The sequence below is a fragment of the Panicum virgatum genome, chromosome 4K (assembly GCF_016808335.1).
Source record: "Panicum virgatum strain AP13 chromosome 4K, P.virgatum_v5, whole genome shotgun sequence".
NCBI classification, from domain to species: Eukaryota; Viridiplantae; Streptophyta; class Magnoliopsida; order Poales; family Poaceae; genus Panicum; species Panicum virgatum.
In genome coordinates this window covers 35,550,120-35,558,233 of record NC_053139.1, presented here as the reverse complement: position 1 = coordinate 35,558,233, position 8,114 = coordinate 35,550,120, and the positions used below count along the sequence as shown (strand labels likewise).

At 45.0% G+C, this 8,114-nt stretch overlaps 1 long non-coding RNA gene across 1 annotated transcript; it reads right to left on the bottom strand.

The window, feature by feature from the left end:
* Positions 1-270: 270 nt before the first annotated feature.
* LOC120705188 lies at positions 271-716 on the bottom strand. Its single transcript, XR_005687826.1, has 2 exons — positions 678-716; positions 271-603 (listed from the first exon to the last, which is right to left on the bottom strand). It is a non-coding gene; the product is annotated as an uncharacterized LOC120705188 (long non-coding RNA).
* Between the last annotated feature and the right edge of the window lie 7,398 nt (positions 717-8,114).

Genomic DNA, 8,114 nt, shown 5'->3' with positions numbered 1-8,114 from the left:
TTTGTCTGGGCACGACATATGCGAAACCCGTGATCACCGTGCTGAGCAGTGGCAACCTGTGATCTTGTACTCGCAGCTAGATACACTATGGTCCATATTTTGAGCTATACGAGCGTGTCACGAAGTTTGCTCTATATGCGGTAGTCGTCTTCATCGTTGGCGGGATCTCGGCCGCTAACTCCTCCCGCAACTAACTTGTCCTTCATTAAATCACAGAAAAAATTCGCAAGAACTTCCCTTATTTCACGAGCATTATGGAACCCACAAACATAACAAGTTCACATCAATAATATCTATAGAAACAAATGACAAGTAAACTACCACAATCATAAACAACCATAATCCGAACAGTCGAAACAGTCCATAATGCCGCCGGAGAAACAAGTGCAAACAACTAACCACCCCTACCATTCCGACCTCTCTTACGTTGTGCGTGTACGTGATCTATAGGGTAGCGATGACGTTCCAGTGGCCTCACGTCTCTGGCAGGACGGCGTAACTGAGCCAGAGGTGTATGCAAGCTGAGATCATCGTCCTGGGCAGGCGTAGCAAACAACCGTGTAAACTCCTCCAAGGAGGCCGCGGCGTTGTCTTCAGACCACCCTACAGATCACGAAAAAAAAATTTAAGTAACATTCAAAAGGTGAATGCAATTCCGTACAAATTATTGTACGTACCCTGTGTTGGAGGTGGTGGTGGTGGTGGATAGGAAGAAGCTCCTTCATATCCTCCTGGTGACGGCATAGGGTGATACGAAGACGGCCCCGCTCCGGTGAACTGTTGTGATCCTGACTATAAATAATAACGTATGAGCCTTCGACCATAAAACATAAGCAAATAAAATTATGCACCACATATTTACCTAAAGTCCCTCCAGCATGTGGCGTAGAGGTAAACTGGGTTCCTTGAAATGGAGGCCCTTGCGAGGCACCTGGCCCTCCATAGGGCTGAGAACCGGGGTACCCGTACCCTGTGTGGAGTCATATTTAAATACTGCATATAAACATACGGATCGGTAAATATCACATCATACCTTCGTACTGTCGGTGGTATAAGGGAGGCTGCTGCCATGCGGGACCACAAGGAACCGACGTCGACGCTTGCGACGATCCGCAGGAATCCTCGTACTCCTTCCGCGTACTAAAGGCCTGAAGGATACCTCGGGCTCTATCACGTTGAGTGGTCCAGGTCTCGAGTTGTGCCGGCACGCTCATCGTAGACCCGCCATGAATCCTCATTACATTCAGTGAGCAATCTAATTCAAGCAGCCTACATGCCTCGAACTGCAACCAAAAAAATTTAGTATACAAATATTAAAAGATCGAAAATGCCGTCAATATTTACTCACCGCCTCAGCTAATGCCTCATCCCTGTGTCGTGCATAGCGATCCTGCGAAGTCGCAACATGCGGCTGTGGATGCATGTCAACATACGTCAAACGGCAACGAGTCTTCGGTTCATACCAGGTCAGGTACGCCCGAAATGAAGGCTCAGTGTGTGGACCGGTATCCTCAGCCAACTGCTCGTCTGCATCATCCCACGCAGCCACCCATGGTTGTAATCTAGTGACCCACATTGTCGAGAAAGGATGTCCAGCCCTTGATAAACTGCACGTTAAATAGAAATTAGTTTCACGTTATTAGTACATGGGTGCTCATACATTTTTGTTACCTATGATCGTGGCGCTGAACACGATCCAACGCTGAAGACACAGGAAAGACTAGCGTCGACCGAACTGCCTCATGACTCTATCCGGGCAGTGGGCCTCAACTGCAACGTCGTACACCAAAGCTGCAGTAGTCATCCATAGGCCCTGGTCCTGTGTGCACACCGAAGATATCCCAAGCGGTGCACGTGCGGCTATAGTCGAAGGACTGTATGGCTCCCACACAATGTCTTCTGGGGTCAATCGATCAAATTCGGCAACAAACTCAGGATAAGACCGCCGGGTCTGTACATGTGGCCATGTTTTCTGCAAAAATAAAAATTATGTGTCCATAAGAAAGGTATTGGGGGAACAATGTATGAACATAGTACGCATAGAACAATGTATGTCCATACCTGTCGAGAGTACCAGAGAGTCCCCATGGTGGGTCTGTCGTCCTCCATGTCACCGTACATATCCCGCGTGTACGGTGACTGGTCAAGCATGGGACGACCGATAGCAATCCTCTCGTAAGATCAAAGCTGTAGCAGAATTGGGCATCCCGTTATGACAGTATTCATATCATTCTGCCGTGATGTCTTGCAGAGTCCACGATATGTGCATGCAAGAACCGTTGAACCCCAACTATATAAAGGTATGGCATCCTCATCTGCATCCGCAATCTCCTGTGCGTAGGGCAGAAGCACCCTATCCACACAGTGCCCATGTGAGTTGTTGAACATGATGTACCCAAATAACCACAGCAGGTATGCCTCGAGTGATCTAGTCACGCTGTAGTCATCAGCATCTGCTGCCAACAGATCCGACTGCAATGAAGTACGAACATTGAGAATAAGAAACACATGAGTTATTTCAAAGCCATAAAATACATCAACGCATCGTTTTGTACGAAATTGAACCTGAAACTGTAGGAGCAATGACTTGGAAGGGCCTTTCGACTGTAGGTGCTCATTGAAATCTTCAGGATCAATCGTGGTGGCAACACCTGCAAAACATTCCTCAAGATCCTCCAGCCACGTAGAAGGTACCACACGGGGCCCGACAGTGTCTCCGGTGATAGGAAGACCAAGCAGCATCGCAATGTCCTGCAGGGTCGGTGCCATCTCCCCACAAGGGAGGTGGAACGTGTATGTATCAGGTCTCCATCTGTCAACGAGAGCTGAAAGTAGAGACCTGTCTAGCTTCACCAAAGCACTCTCAGCAAGACGAGCCACAGTGAGAAGATCTGCCTCGCTCAGCCTGCATCATACAGTGCTAAAATGTTAATACATTATATAACAAAATGTATAACGAATTAAAACAGAAAATAGACAACATATCACCTGGGCACCCATCGTGGGTCTACAGCAACCAACTCTGCAGGTGGACGTGGACGCAGCACGTTTAGTTCTTGGTGCTGAACCTTCGCAAGGAAGGACCGGTGACCCGAGTCTATTGTTGGGTCCAGCAACGCAGGAGTAACCCCGGCCATACCTACCACGTAAGATCAAAACAATACAATACAATCACACACATCTAAATATTTCTAATATTTCCTTATATTTCCTAAATAATTTCTAAGATTTTCTAACCATTAATAATAATTTCTAATATTTTCTAACATTTTATAAATTTTCTAATATTATCTTGCAATTTTTAAGATTAATTAATTAGATTGCTAATGTACTATATCAACGCTAATCACTACAAGTAACTACACCTAAATGTACCACTAATCAGTCCTAATAATAATTAAACTGATTGATAATCCACTGTTTCAACAAAATAGTTTCTATAATTTTCTACAATTTTCTACAATTTTCTAACATTCTCTATAATTTTCTATAATTTTCTACAATTTTCTAATATTTTCAACAATTTTCTAATATTATCTTGCATTTTTTTATTTTCTAATACTTCTCTAACAATTTTCTAGTATTTTCTAATACTAAATCTAACACTAAATGTACTATATCAACGCTAATCACTATAAGTAACTGCACCTAAATATACCACTAATCACTCCTAACAATAATTGAAGTAATTGCTAATCTACTATTTCAAAAAAATAATTACAACATAATCTATTTATAAAATGTAGAAAATTTTAGTTACCTAAAGTCGCCGGCTTGAAAATCCGACAGGGCTTCGCCGCTTTGCCTCTCCCTCACCCCTCCTCTCCCTCCCTCCCTCTCTTTTCTTTTTTTCTGGATTTTTAGTAAGGCAAATGGGGGGTGAGGGGCAGCCAACACCTTATATAGGGGGGCGCACCGCAGCCGGGCGGCCTGGAGGGCCGGCTGCCGGGCGACCGGTCCCCAGGGACCTGTCTGTAATTTTTTTCGTCTTTTTTTGCGGATAAGCCCCTGCCGCCCGGCTGCCGGGCGGCCAGGTACCGGCTGCCAGGCAGCGGGGCGGCCGGGGTATATTTCTGTAAAATTCCAAATCGAAAATATATTTTTGTAAAAAACAGAAATAAAAAATAAAAAAATAAAAAAACCGCGCCGAACCGCTGCTCCTTTGTTCATGGGCCCAGGTGCAGATATGGGCCGGCTTCTTTGTTCCGCTCGGCCCAAATAGGGAGGCCCACGACAGCAAGTTCGGAACGCATCCAAGGCCCACGACAGCAAGTTCAGGAGCCCGCCTAAAAGCCTAGTGCGCCGATTAAAATGAGCCCGTGAATAAGGAATATTTGACTAAATAAAAGTAAAAATCCCGTCAAAGAAATAAAATAAAGATGTGAATGGTATGTGGTTGGATTAATTCTATTTTTTTTGAAAATAATTTTTACGACGAATCAATAGTATAGTTTTGTCATAAATTTTGTGACGCTTATTGGTTAAGCTTTATGACGAAATGTGATTCGTCACAATCTAGAGTTGTGTAAATTTGTAACGATTTCTAGTTGGTCTTAACGACGAACACAATCTATTTGTCACTAAACAATAATTCCTAATAAAAAACATCACAAAATTAGTACATTAACCACGGATATATCCGATGTCTCGAGGTTTTCGTCATAGAAGCCCACATGTGTTGTAGTATGCTCAAGCCATGACTAACAAGTAATGTTTCAATTTCTTCCTTAAGTGATAAAGAAGTTGTATCATCTACATGAACAACTTCAAGAAAATGTTCACATGGCCTTCCCAATTTATCAACATAACACAAGCAAAGAGCTAATTGTTCCTTATGTGATATGTCACTAGACTCATCTGCTAGAATTGCAAAGGACTCCTCACCAAGTTCTTCAATTATTTTCTTTCTTGTTTCTGTGGCACAACATTCAATAAGTTGCTTTTGTATCTTTGGGCTGGTTAAGGAGCAATTACTTGGAGCATTCTTGAGAACATACTTATCGACTTCTTCACTATTGGCTACAAGAAATTTCAGAAGTTCAATAAAATTTCCTCTGTTGCTAGAGTCTTCACTTTCATTATGTCCACAGAAGGCCAACCCTTGATGCAATAGAAACTTCAAACATCTCAGTGAATACCTCAACCTGATCATATAAAGGTGACGATCCTCATTACTCCACTTTTCAATTTTATCATCGATTGCTGCTTCAGGATTCATAAAGCCAATGTATTTCTCTTGAGCTTCCTTGTGTGCAACAGAACTCATATGTTTCAGAAGTGATTTCTCTCCTATATTCCAATTGTTCCAACCTTTTGCTGTAAATGCACCTGTCCCCTTGCCCTTACTTTGTTTGTGCTTGAACAAGTAGCATAAGAAGCAAAACACAGCTTCCTTTTTGATACTATATTCAACCCAATCATCGCCGTGTTTAGCTGCAAAAATTTTAGGGTGTAAAACACTGTAGCACTTTCGTTTGTATTTGGTAATTATTGTCCCGTCATAGATTAATTAGGCTCATTAGATTCGTCTCGTGATTTACAAGCAAACTATGCAATTAGTTTTTTATTTTGTGTAGATTTAATACTTCATGCATGCGTTGAAAAATTCGATGTGACGGGGAATCTTGTAAAGTTTTGGAATTTTGGATGCAACTAAACAGGGCCCATATTTGTAAAACCATACAAAATTGAAACCCCGTTCTCTACCTCCAATCAGTCTTTTCTTAAATTCATGTGCATAAGGTTGGAATGGACCTTTTAGAATATATGACCTTCTAATTGCATCTTGATCATTAAAAGGATAACTTGCAATGGGGAGCCTTTCACCTGGATCATAAGGAAGGCGATTGACATTATAAATTGGTGATTGTGGTGGCAACACATTTTCAATTGGAGGTGGAATTGGTGGCAAGACATCTTCAGCTTCAATTGATTCTGAAAGCACACTAGATGCCACAAGACTAGTATTCACATCTTCTTCAATTATTCTCTCTTGCACTTGAACTGGCTCTTGAACTTCCTCTTCCACCACCAGCACCACTGGTGCAGCCGGAACCAGTGAAGGAGATGCAGAAGCAGCAAGCTTCTTTGATTTATGCTTCTGAAAAAAGTGATGCAATGTCCCTATCCCTCTTCATTGTTCATGGAATCTAAAAAAATGAAATACATCAATAATCAACCCATGTATGATTCTCATTCATCAATTCTTGCATCTATTAATTGACATGTGACATCAATTATCATTTACTTATCTACTGCCTAGGGTTAAGGAGGGGATCAGAATAGGGATTTAATTTACCTCTGGGGGCAGGCGCTTCCTTCACTAGGGTCTGGGGCTTTGGGGTCGCAGGCGCGCCGGCGGCAAGGCCCAAGGCGAGGGCGCGAGCTATAGGATGGACTAGCTAGAAGCAATATGTCCCCTTTGTCGGAAAAAAATTTGGTGGAGCCGGGCTGCAAACCCTCCTCCCTGCAGCCCCGCCCGGATGAGTGCCACCTGGAGATCCAACATCCCGGACGACAGACTCCGCAGGCATTAGTTTTCCTTGCTCGCGGCTCAGTTATGGGATGCAGCTCCATCGGCTGGATGGCTCCTGGACTCGGCTTCGTGCTCCGTCAAGACTCATTCTCACATCCTGGTCCAACCGCCGTCGCTGCTGCCGCTGCGGCGCCCCGGCCCCTTCTTCCAGACCTCGCTGCCGCTATCACCCTGCCGCAGCTCTGGCACGCGCCCCCACCAGCCACTGCCGGCGTGCCTCCGGCCTCACGCGCCGGGCCCCTGCTGCCGGCCGCAACGACCCTTCCCTGTTGACGTAGGATCACTGATGCATCAACACGCATGGATGATCAGCAAGGATGATACGCATTGATGATCGGCAAGAGCATGTACAACTAAGTACCTCATTTGGCATCAACACGCATGTTGACGTAGGGATCATTGATGCAGGAGCCGTCGCCGCATCCCTTGACTCATCTGTGACAGGCTCCATGGCGGGGATCGCAACGGCGGCAATCGACGAATTCCGGAGATGAATCAGACTCCTGTCGCCTGTAAATTCTGGCTGCATGGTGGCGGCGGCATCCTCTGCGTGCTTTGGCAACCGACGAAAACACGATGGGAAGGAAAATCGAGCCGGAAGCCGAGCCAAGCCCAGCCGTTGTTGCCTCGCTGCCTGGCCAGGGACGTCCCTCCCGAGCCGAGGGAACCTGTCCTCCAGGCTGTTGGATCTCCAGGTGGCACTCATCTGGGCGGGGCTGCAAGGAGGAAGGTTTGCAGCCCGGCTCCACCAAATCCCCCCCCCCCCCTGTCAGGCCAAGTGCCTTGTCCTGGCAACCATGTTGTCTATTATTTTGAACTGAGATCTAATTTCGCGATGCGGTTTAGAGAAGAAGACACAGCCGAATACTAAGAATTCAGGAAATGGTTCCATCAAACAATACTTTGTTATGCTAACGCAGCGCCAAACAGAATCTCGAAGTAGATGCATAAGCAAAACAGGATGCTCACAGGTGTAGCAAATTCAGCTCCCGTTCGTTCAAAAAAAAAAAGTGTTTGGGCCTCCCAAAACCAAGTAAAAACAAACACTCAGCCTGCGTTTGGGGGTGCAATTGCAAACCCTGCCGGACGGCAAGCGATGCTGCTAAGCCTACAGGTGAACCAAAAAGCACTAATGGGCCAGAGTCAGCCTGGGCCTAGCGGCCCTAAACCAACCAATTGGGACTTGGGAGCATAGAAAATTTTCACTGCATTTTGCTCTAAAAATTCACTGCACTCATCAAGCTGATGTTGTGCTGCCATTAGATTTCTCTTGGTAAAAGCTACTCCTACCCGTTAAGGTTTAAGTCTCCTGTTTAGGACTCTTTTGGTAGGCATTCAGGTTCTCTCAGAAATATCTCAGCTCCAAATTTCCATTTGAAATGTTTTTGCTGACAAACTTCTTCTGTCTGTACAAAAAATGATAATATGCCAATGAAGCGATCATTACAGTTTGTCTGTTCCAGTTACGTCGCTCCTTTTTTATTTTCTCTCTCCATCGATCGACCCATCCAATCCTATGCACGCCTGATGGCCCACAACAGCTGTCCACGTGGTCCAATAGCAGCAAATAGTCCGAGAC